Genomic DNA, 11,217 nt, shown 5'->3' with positions numbered 1-11,217 from the left:
AAAAACGTCTCCGGATTATTCAAACGCCGACAAAAATGCACCCAAATTTTACTATCGACAAAAATGCCTTCAAATAATTTAAAAACACAACAAAAATACCCAACAGTAAATATATATTTTCAAAAAATGTCTTAGAGATCAAATTTTGATGCAATTTTTCGCAAACATGATTATAAAATTAAGATATTATTATCCTTAAAATTTGGTGATTTTTCGTTAAGTATATATTTTTCTTATAATTTTTTGTTAACAACCAATAATCCTTTTAAAAAATTACAAAAAAAATATATACTTAACAAAAAATCACCAAATTTTAAGAACAATAATATCTCATTTTTCTAATCATAATTGCTAAAAATCGCATTAAAAATCAATCTCTAATATATTTTTTGAGAAATACATATTTAATGTTAGATAATCTTGCAAAAAAAACTAACATTAAATATGTATTTCTCAAAAAATACATTAAAGATTGAATTTTGATGCGATTTTTTGCAAGCATGATTAGAAAAATGAGATATTATTATCCTTAAAATTTGGTGATTTTTTGTTAAATATATAATTTTTTTGTTAACAACCAATAATACTTTTAAAAAATTACAAAAAAATATACTAAGTAAAAATTATCAAATTTTAAGAGTAATAATATCTCATTTTTATAATCATGCTTACAAAAAATTGCATCAAAATTTAATTTCTAAGGTAATTTTTGAAAATACATACTTACTATTGGGTATTTTTGTTGCATTTTTTAATCATTTAAAGGTATTTTTGTTGATAGTAAAATTCAGATGCATTTTTGTCAGCGTTTAAATAATTCGGGGATATTTTTTGTAGTTAACCCTTAAAAAGAATTATAGAGAATTGGTGTTTGTAAGTTCTTGAAATTATAGTAAAAATTTTATCATTATTGTGGTAGGAACTATATGTTAATCACATTGTACTAAGTGACTGAACCAGAATATAATATAGTTGAAGTTATTCTTTTTTATTCTATCTTTTATTATGTTTTTATGAGACAAAAATAAATATCTTTCGTATAATTAATTTTAATAGACACTGCAGCATCTAAAATTCAATCAGTTTTAATGATTAAATTTAAAAGTAAAAAAAATAGTTTCAGATTCAACTCTTTTTCTAGACCATTGATAACTTTCCATTATTATTGCATAAATTTCTTTTATGTATGAAGCATGCTTAAGAGAATCAAACAAAGATTACGTGATATGTTTAGGCAATTAATTTAAGTAGACTATGTACTGTCCACAAAACCCCATAAAGATGTGTTAGGCATGGGTATGTTTCTTGACGAAGTTACTATATTGTTAGGTACAAAAGAAATATTAATATTAAACCATTTAAGAACACGAATAGCAATATATAAACTAGATATATAATTGACAGTTATTGACGACCAAATAATATAGAATATATAGGGTCTACATCTAATTATAGAACAAACATTTGAGCCAAACGTTATTCGTTTCTCCTCTTCAAATTTCTTTTAGATGTAGATGCCAAAATTTTGAGATATGGTAGGTACTATATGTATGTATATTTTATATATACACGTTTGATTTGCACTTCACATGCTTAGGTCGTGTATATACCTCATCCTCAAATATAATCTTCTCTTGGCTGTAACATTATAGAGGAATTAATTAATAATATAAGGAATAATTTAGTCAAATTAAGACTCGAAGATTCCAAAATTAGGATTTAGGCATAGATAGAAAGATTGGGGTTCATATTTATTTATTTTTTGTGTGGTGTTTGGTTATTTATAATTATGGCCATTTGGTAGGTTGAAATATATGGACCTTGTTAGCGAATTACAGTATGAAGAAAGGTGACGTGATTATGATTATTTAACATTAATGTGATGTGCACGCAAATTAAACAAATGTGTACCAAACAAACTCTGTTCTTCATTTTTGAGTTTTGGTCATAGAAGGCCAACCCAGGTTCCAATTGCAAAGGAACTTGGTACGTTGAAAACATGTCTTCTTATTTGTTTATTATCTACCTTCATTTTTTACTTTGACTATAAGTTAGTTTATCATTTTCTTAAGCTAGTTTTTTCCACCCTATTTTGATGGTAATGTTGGGAATAACGTAATTTATTATCCGTCAAATAATCCGTTATTATCATTATGTATTATTTAAGAATCATTGATTAAATTTAGATAGTTATTATTATGATATTATTATATTAAAAAATAAATCTTTCATAATTTAATCTAAATTATTATTTTTTATTGGATTATTAAAAATAATAATTTGAATATGTGTGTATGTGCGTACGCGTGAATGTATACAGAGTATAGTTCTGAAAATCGAACCGGACTGGCTGGTTGAACTGGGTTAATCAGGAATCGATCATCTGGTCGGTTCGATCGACATCATAAATCGTCTGGCAAAAAATCAGTAAAAAAATTGACCGATTCGGCAATTAATCGGTAAACTGGCGGAACTGCCTGATTTATTTAAGGGTTTCCTGTAACACTTTATCACACAGAATTTTACACTAAAGTCGTAAATAAAAGGTGTGAAGTATTACGACACCTAAAAGAATATATATATATATATATATATATATATATATATATATATATATATATATATATAGTATTTGAAGAAATATGATATACTAGGAGCCTGTGAAAAAGAGATAATAAAGTAAAACTCACATCACACTCGAAAATGTCAACGACAAACAAAAATGATAGAAATATATGTATAAGATTCAAAAGGGTATACCTAACAACACTAGTCTCGACCTGTGAAGAAAAGACCGGCTAAATAATATAATATAGCCCAAAAAGATACAAAATAAAGCATGTTTTTCTATTGTCAACCTCTAAAAGGGATATACATATTAAAATACAAAAGTGGAGAACAAAATAACATCTAAAGTAAAATGAAAACCCAAAAGACACTTTCGCTTCCGAGAGGAAACTAGCACGCTCAACGAGGTGCTTCACGTCCTGCATCTGTAAAATAGACACGATGTAAAATGATACGAACCAACTAGGCAATCCTATACTCCAATCAACCCTAAGTTCAAGCCTAGGGTCCTTTCTAAACCTAATAGGATAATTGATGAACGGAAAATTGTCTATCAGTATAGAATTTCACAAATGAAATCTCGTTGCAAGTATAGTTCTAAACCAACAAATAATCCCTCAATCAAAAATTTGCTTGTCACAAGTACAAACCCCAATAAAAATAAACCGAAATATTTAAATCTCGGGTCGTCTCTCAAGGAATTACAGGAAAGTATTCTTGTTATTGGTTATGGGACAAGTATTTTTGGGGTTTTGAATAAAAGACAAGAAAAATAAATTGCAAAAGAAATAAACTAATAACTAAGAGAGCTCTTGGCAAGGAATGAGAACTAAAAGTCCTATCCTCATTATCATCATCAATTGTGACAAGAATTGTCCGTTGCTCCACTTAGTTAACCTCTAACTATGAAGGAAAGTCAAGTGGATATAATCAACTTGAGTCCACAAGTCCTAGTCAAATCATAGTGAAAGACTAGCTTTAGTGGCATTCAAGTCAATGAGCAACTTTCAATTGTTAATCAACAAAAGAGTTTGGTAACTCAAGCGTTACCATTACTCAATTCAAGCCAAGAGAAGAAAAATCTACTCTAAAATCCAACCAAGAATTTTATCAAACACTTGGAAGGCATAAAAGGAAAACATGATAAAATGACAAGAAATGTAAATTATAACAACTAACAAAAGCAAGAAATTAACAATAACAAAGCAATTAAACAATAAGAAACATAAAACATAGATTGCATTAAATGAAAGGGAGGGAAGCAAAAGTGCTCATAAGAATAACAAAATAGAGGAAATAACAAATGAAACTAAGAAAGCAAGGATGTAGAAACAAGAAATGATAAAGAAAACTAAATCAAAGCAAGAATTAAAAGCTAGATCTAAAAAGAAAAATAAAACTAAGAATCCAAATCTAGAGAGGGGAGAGAGCCTCTCTCTCTCTCTAGAATTCTACATCTCTCCCTAAAACTAAGTGTTGAATCATCTCCCCCTTCACTCCCCTTGAATTCTGCATGTAATAGGCTCAGAAATGAGTTGGATTTGGACCTGAGAAGCTCAGAAATCACCCCAGCGTTTTCACTTTAATGAGGTCACGTGCGAGCATCGACGCGTATGAATGGGTCACGCGTACGCGTCACCTGACATTTTTCATCCACGCGTATGCGTATGTCATGCGTACGCGTCGCCATGCGACCTCGTCTTTCACGCGTGCGCGTTTGTTGCGTGTGCGCGTCGGCGTGTGCACTCCAAATCCTTGTTTTTGCATGAATTCTCCACTTTGCATGCTTTTCTCTTCACCCCTTTGATACATTCCTAACCTTTTCAACCTAAATTCACTAACAAACACATCAAAGCATCTAGTGGAATCAAAGGTGAATAAAAATTATCAATTCAGGGGCCTAAAAAGTATGTTTTTACACTTAAGCACAAATTAAGGGAGAATTACAAAACCATGCTATTTCATTGAATAAATGTGAGAAAAGGTGATAAAATCTCCCAAAATAAGCACAAGATAAACCACAAAATTGGGGTTTATCAAACTCCCCACACTTAAACCAAGCATGTCCTCATGCTAGAATCAAGAAAGAAATAAAGGGTATCAACATTTATTCAATATAAACTAATTAAATACAATCTATCTAAATGCAACTACCTAAATGCATGCAATCACTTGGTCAAAATAATTCAGTTTTCAAGAAAACCTAAATAAGCATAAAGGCTAAAGTAATAGCAATCAAATCAAATCCACAATTGAATTGGGTTATTAAAGATTTTTTTTTTACAAACTTGCAAGAAAGGTGATGATTTTAGGTGAAAACATGTAATTGAGCAATCGAACCCTCACCGGATGTGTATCTGCTCTAGTCACTCAAGTGTATGGGGTTGATTCACTCAATTCTCCCCTAATCATGCTTTCCAAGATTTGTTTTTCATCTAACAATCAACAATTATTTCATGCATACATACAAATATCATGAGGTCTTTCCATAAGGTTGTAATGGGGCTAGGGTTAAGGTAAGATTGTATATGGTTAAGTGGACTAGAATTTGAATCTTTGATTGACTTAAGCATCTTACCTAACCTATGACAACCTATACAATTTAAGTACTAACCTAACTACCCATTCTTCACTTTTTCACATACTCATGCATTCTCTTTTTGATCACCACACATATGCATTGATTTTTTTTTTATTGAACTTTACTTTGGGGCATTTTATCCCCTTTTTATTGCTTTTTTTTCTTTTCTTTATATATATATATATATATATATATATATATATATATATTTTTTTCTTTTTTTTTCTTTTGTTTTTCTCTTCTTTTTTTATGTAATTATGTACAAAGGTATCAATGCATATGGTTTAAATATTTAATTAACACACGAGTATGTACCCAATTCCCAATATTTTCAACAAAATTCAAAAACACCCTTTTACCTCAACCAATATCCCAAGTCTTCCCACACTTCAATGATACACACACTCACTAGTCTAAGCCAATCAAAGATCTAAATTAAGGACATTTATTATTTTTCGCTTTAAGGCTTGTAATGTGCTAAAATTAAGAACAACGGGGTTAATCGTAGGCTCAAAATTGGCTAACAATGGAAGATCAAAGGTACGCTATTTGGGTAAGTGAGCTACATGAAATGATGGCCTCAATCACATAAATACATGTATACACAAAATAATTGACATAAAGAATCAAACAAATCAAAGATTACAATCATAGAAAGAGAATAATGCACACAAGAAGGAAAATAAGTAGTTATAAGATGTAACCACACAATTATACTCAAGACTCACAAGCTTGTGTTCTTAGCTCAAAATCATGTTCCACAATGTATAATTCAAGCAAGTTCAATGAAAAGTTTTCACTCAAATCAATTGGGATGTCAATGCTCTATTAAGAATGTTTTTCTTGGAGAATTTCATCATTTTAACTAAGCTTATTATATATATGCAACTAAAAATCCTAAAAGACCTAAAAAAATGAAATGCAAAAGTGTTGGGATTAGAAAATTGTCATCTAAAAACGCCGACTGGTCGGACGACCTCCCCACACTTAAAAGTTTGCACCGTCCTCAATGCATTCAAGGATGAACAAGGGGGTACGGCGACTCTCCGAGTTGCTACCTTCAGCTGGTAGGTCAACCGGTTGCTGCATGTTCTTTCTTCCCACATCCATTTTTTGCTTATGATGGTTTATCCTGAAAATAGAAGGCAGGATAGTGAGAAAAGTAAATGTAAAAGCGAGGAAGCATATATTGTTGGAATAAGGTAATAATCACTAGAATGAGGTGAGTGAATTAGTGTGATATGAATAAAAGAGTGCGTGAGTTCTAAATTGCACACGGTTTAGAACACACGCATACTAGCATGAAATGCTTTGTCACAATTTACATAAAAGAAGTGTGCACTTCACTCATTCTAGTATGCTTGAGATGCTTTAAACTCGTAGGTTAAGATAACCGAACAAGCGATAAAGAAGCATGAAAGCATGAAAGCAAATATATAACACATGGGTGCATATGATCAAGAACACAATGCATTAAGATAAATGCTCAACATCCATCAAAGAATTGCCTAATCAAAGTAAAGAGTTCAAATCACATGGTGGCTAGCTACAACATGCAATTCAAAAGATTTAAAATTCTTGGAAGACAATGTCATATACTTGGTATGCATAAAATTAAGCATGAAGAACTCAAAACCAAGTGGCAAATATAACCTCAAAGCAGTAATAGACAGAAAACAAGATTAATAATCCAACACTTATAGTGAAAATATTGAAAATTAAATGAAAATTTAACTAACTAAACAACTAACTAACCATCTAACTAAAAGACATTATTTTAGATGGTGTTTGGTAGTGTTGGATGATGATTGAAGAAGGGAAGGAAAGGAAGAGAAGGGAAAAAAAGGGAAGAAATGGAAAGAAGAGAAGAAAAAAGGTGGGTGAAACAGGGCAATCCACGTGCATGCGTGAAGTGACGCGTAAGCGTGGATAGATAAAACGGCAGTGACGCGTACGCGATGGTTAGTTATTTATAGAGGTGACGCGTACGCGTGGGGCAACGCCTACGCGTGGGGCGACGCGTACATGTGGGTAGGTTTGTGCTAGAGGCACACTTCCAGCCCACAACTCGCACAACTCTCGAGTTTTTGTATGGTGTGGTGAAAATTTTGGATCCACACGTACTCATGGGGCACACGTACTCATGGGGCACACGTGCACGTGGATGGTCGAAAAACTTGCGGCCACGCATACGCGTGGGTTGGTGCTCTGTTTTTTAAAATTTTTCCATGTTTTTTGCATCAAACCAAGCATTCCAAACCTCCAAACAGCTACCAAAATACCATAAAACCTTATTTAACCTACCAAATTACCAATTAAACTCAACAAACTGAAAAAACTGAGCAAAACATAAAATCAAACTAATTTCTATCAATATTTACAAAAGAGAGAAACGAAAAGATGTTACCATGGTGGGATGTCTCCCACATAGCACTTATATTTATTGTCCTTAAGTTGGACTTATGGGGAGCTCCTCGTCAAGGTGGCTTGTGCTTAACTCCATCCTTGAACATCCACCAATGCTTGGACTTTCAATAAGCTCTATTCTTCAAAATCAATAACTCCAAGCTTTGATGGAGTTCTCCACAAGCTAAGGGCTCCCAAAATTAATCTTCATGTATTCCCGGATCCCAAATCTTATTTCTGTACCCGTCTTCAAGTTGATCATCATTATTCTATCTGGGTGGTAAGCAAGATAAATTCTCAATGAAGTGCCTAACTCTCCTTCTAGACCCGTCCAATTTAGCACTAGCCCAACCTTTGTATCCTACATTTGATGTGTCAACCAAAATGAACCTTGATTTGCAACGCCAACCATGAAACATCTTTCTCTTACGCTTCATCCCGCAAAGTGCCCTAAGTTGACCATCCGTTTCAAGCAAGCCATACTCAAGTGAGACAATAAAGCTAATAGAGATGACTTTTACCCACTCAAGTGAAGGAGTAGACGGCAACCTAGGTAAAGAAGCTTCCAAGGATCTTGATAAAGCGTATTCAACTCCCGTCCTTCTTTTTCTAAGGACATTCACCTCTTTACAAGATTTCTCAAATTCAATCCTTTGCTCATCAATTTTAACCAACTATTTTTCCTTACTAAAACTATAATTAGGAGGATGAGAGAAGTCTACCTCCACAACACTTTGCAAATTCACCGGGAGAAGGTTTTTCAAGTTCAAAGGATTATTCACCACTAAGATTTGATGATTGATCTTCATTGCCAAGGGAACTTAATTCTTGCTCTATCTCGTCCAATTCTTCATATGGGATATGCCTTGGAGGTTGTGCACATTCCTCCTTAACATCAAATACAATCTTCTTGGAGGGATTTTCCTCAACTCTAGGTTCCCATGGAGGTTCTGTATCTCCTAAGTCTTCAACCATTTCTTCTTTTTCTTCAACAATCATAGCTTTCTCTAATTATTCCAACATAAAGTAACATTCTTCATTATTCACCGGAGTTTTCGATCTCTCCTTCATGCTATGCTCTTCATTTGATTCTCTACATGTAGCCATGAGAGTTCCTTGAGTGTCCAAACGTTGGGAAGCTAACCGGTTTACCACATCATCCAAAGCGGCCGTGAAGAAGAACACCAAGGATGTCATCTATTGGAGGTTGGGATGGATGGAAGGGTTCATTATATTGGAGGAAGGATTCATAATAGGAAGGTGGTTCATCATAATAAGGGTGTGGTGGTTTAATATTCTCCATTTGTTCCACTTGTTGCACAATACACTCCAATCCCTTGTCCTCAAGTTGAGATTCTACAAACCCCTTCATACCCCTCTCTTTGGTTGCTCCTCCACAATCATCCTTGGACATGCAGCATGAATCCCATGAGTCCAACTTTTGACGAACGGTTGCTTGAAGTCGGTCCATTGCTTCCTTGAGATGATCCTTTGATTCTTGTTCTACTTTGCTAACATAAGTAGGATCATATTGCTCTTGGATTGATGGAGATGGATATTCTTCTATGGAGGGTTGTGGTAGAAAGTAGAATTCATCTTGTGAGTGAAAGTTCACAAACATTGGAGGTGGTTCATCTTGGTCATAGTATGGAGGAGGTGGTTCTTGATAGTCACAAGGAGGATCACCATAGCTATTTGATTGGTATGCATCATAGAATGGCTCTTGTTCATAGTGCATTTGGTGGAGGTTGTTGCCAAGAGGATTGATCATATGCATATGGCTCCTCCCACCCTTGATTGTTCCATCCTTAATGCATGTCTTCATTGTAGCTCTCATTTCCTACAACGTAGGTAGAACCAAACTCATAGCCAAAGTGAGAACTCATAATGAAAAGAGAAAATAAAAACAAAAGCTAACAAGAAATAATAAAACAAAGTCCTAAAACTAGCAAAAACTAACAAGAAATCCAAAAATCAAGCTATTCACAATATTAACATATGTACAATAACCAATAACAAGGCACACAATTGCAATTCCCCGAAAACGGCGCCATTTTGATGAACGGAAAATTGTCTATCGGTATAGAATTTCACAAATGAAATCTCATTGCAAGTATAGTTCTAAACCAACAAACAATCCCTCAATCAAAATTTGTTTGTCACAAGTACAAACCCCAATAAAAATAAACCGAAGTATTTAAACATCGGATCGTCTCTCAAAGAATTGTAGGGAAGTGTTCTTGTTATTGGTTATGGGACAAGTATTTTTGGGGTTTTGAATAAGAGACAAGAAAAATAAATTGCAAAAGAAATAAATTAATAACTAAGAAAGCTCTTGGCAAGGAATGAGAACTAGAAGTCCTATCATCATTATCATCACCAATTGTGACAAGAATCGTCCATTGCTCCACTTAGTTAACCTCTAACTATGAAGGAAAGTCAGGTGGATATAATCAACTTGAGTCCATAAGTCCTAGTCAAATCATAGTGAAAGACTAGCTTTAGTGGCATTCAAGTCAATGAACAACTTTCAATTGTTAATCAACAAAAGAGTTTGATAACTCAAGCATTACAAATTACTCAATTCAAGCCAAGAGAAGGAAAATCTACTCTAAAACCCAACCAAACATTTTATCAAACACTTGGAAGGCATAAAAGGAAAACATGATAAAATGACAAGAAATATAAATTCTAACAACTATCAAAAGCAAGAAATTAAAAAGAACAAGGCAATTAAACAATAAGAAACATAAAACATAGATTGCATTAAATGAAAGGGAGGGAAGCAAGAGTGCTCATAAGAACAACAAAATAGAGGAAATAACAAATGAAACTAAGAAAGCAAGGATGTAGAAACAAAAAATGATAAAGAAAACTAAATCAAAAAAGGAATTAAAAGCTAGATCTAAAAAGGAAAATAAAACTAAGAACCCTAATCTAGAGAGAGGAGAGAGCCTCTCTCTTTAGAATTCTACATCTCTCCCTAAAACTAAGTGTATGAATCATCTCCTCCTTTACTCCCCTTGAATTCTGCATGTAGTAGGCTCAGAAATGAGTTGGATTTGGGCCTGGGAAGCTCAAAAATCGTCCCCAGCATTTTCACTTTAACGAGGTCACGTGCGAGCATCGACGCATACGCATGGGTCACGCGTACGCATCGCCTGACATTTTTCATCCACGTGTACGCGTATGTCATGCGTACGCGTCGCCATGCAACCTCGTCTTTCACGCGTGCGCGTTTTTTGCGCGTGTGCGTCGGTGTGTGCACTCCAAATCCTTGTTTTTGCATGAATTCTCTACTTTGCATACTTTTCTCTTCACCCCTTTGATCCATTCCTAACCTTTTCAACATGAATTCACTAACAAACACATCAAGGCATCTAGTGGAATCAAAGGTGAATAAAAATCATCAATTTATGGGCCTAAAAAGCATGTTTTTACACTTAAGCACAAATTAAGGGAGAATTATAAAACCATGCTATTTCATTAAATAAATGTGAGAAAAGATGATAAAATTCCCCGAAATAAGCACAAGATAAACCACAAAATTGAGGTTTATCAAACTCTCCACACTTAAACCAAGCATGTCCTCATGCTAGAATCAAGAAAGAAACAAAGGGTATCAATATTTATTCAATGTAAAATAATTAAATGCAATCTAT

The sequence above is a fragment of the Arachis stenosperma genome, chromosome 7 (genome assembly GCF_014773155.1).
Source record: "Arachis stenosperma cultivar V10309 chromosome 7, arast.V10309.gnm1.PFL2, whole genome shotgun sequence".
Lineage (NCBI taxonomy): Eukaryota > Viridiplantae > Streptophyta > Magnoliopsida > Fabales > Fabaceae > Arachis > Arachis stenosperma.
The sequence above is the reverse complement of the archived record's forward strand: the minus strand, read 5'-3'. Positions refer to the sequence as shown.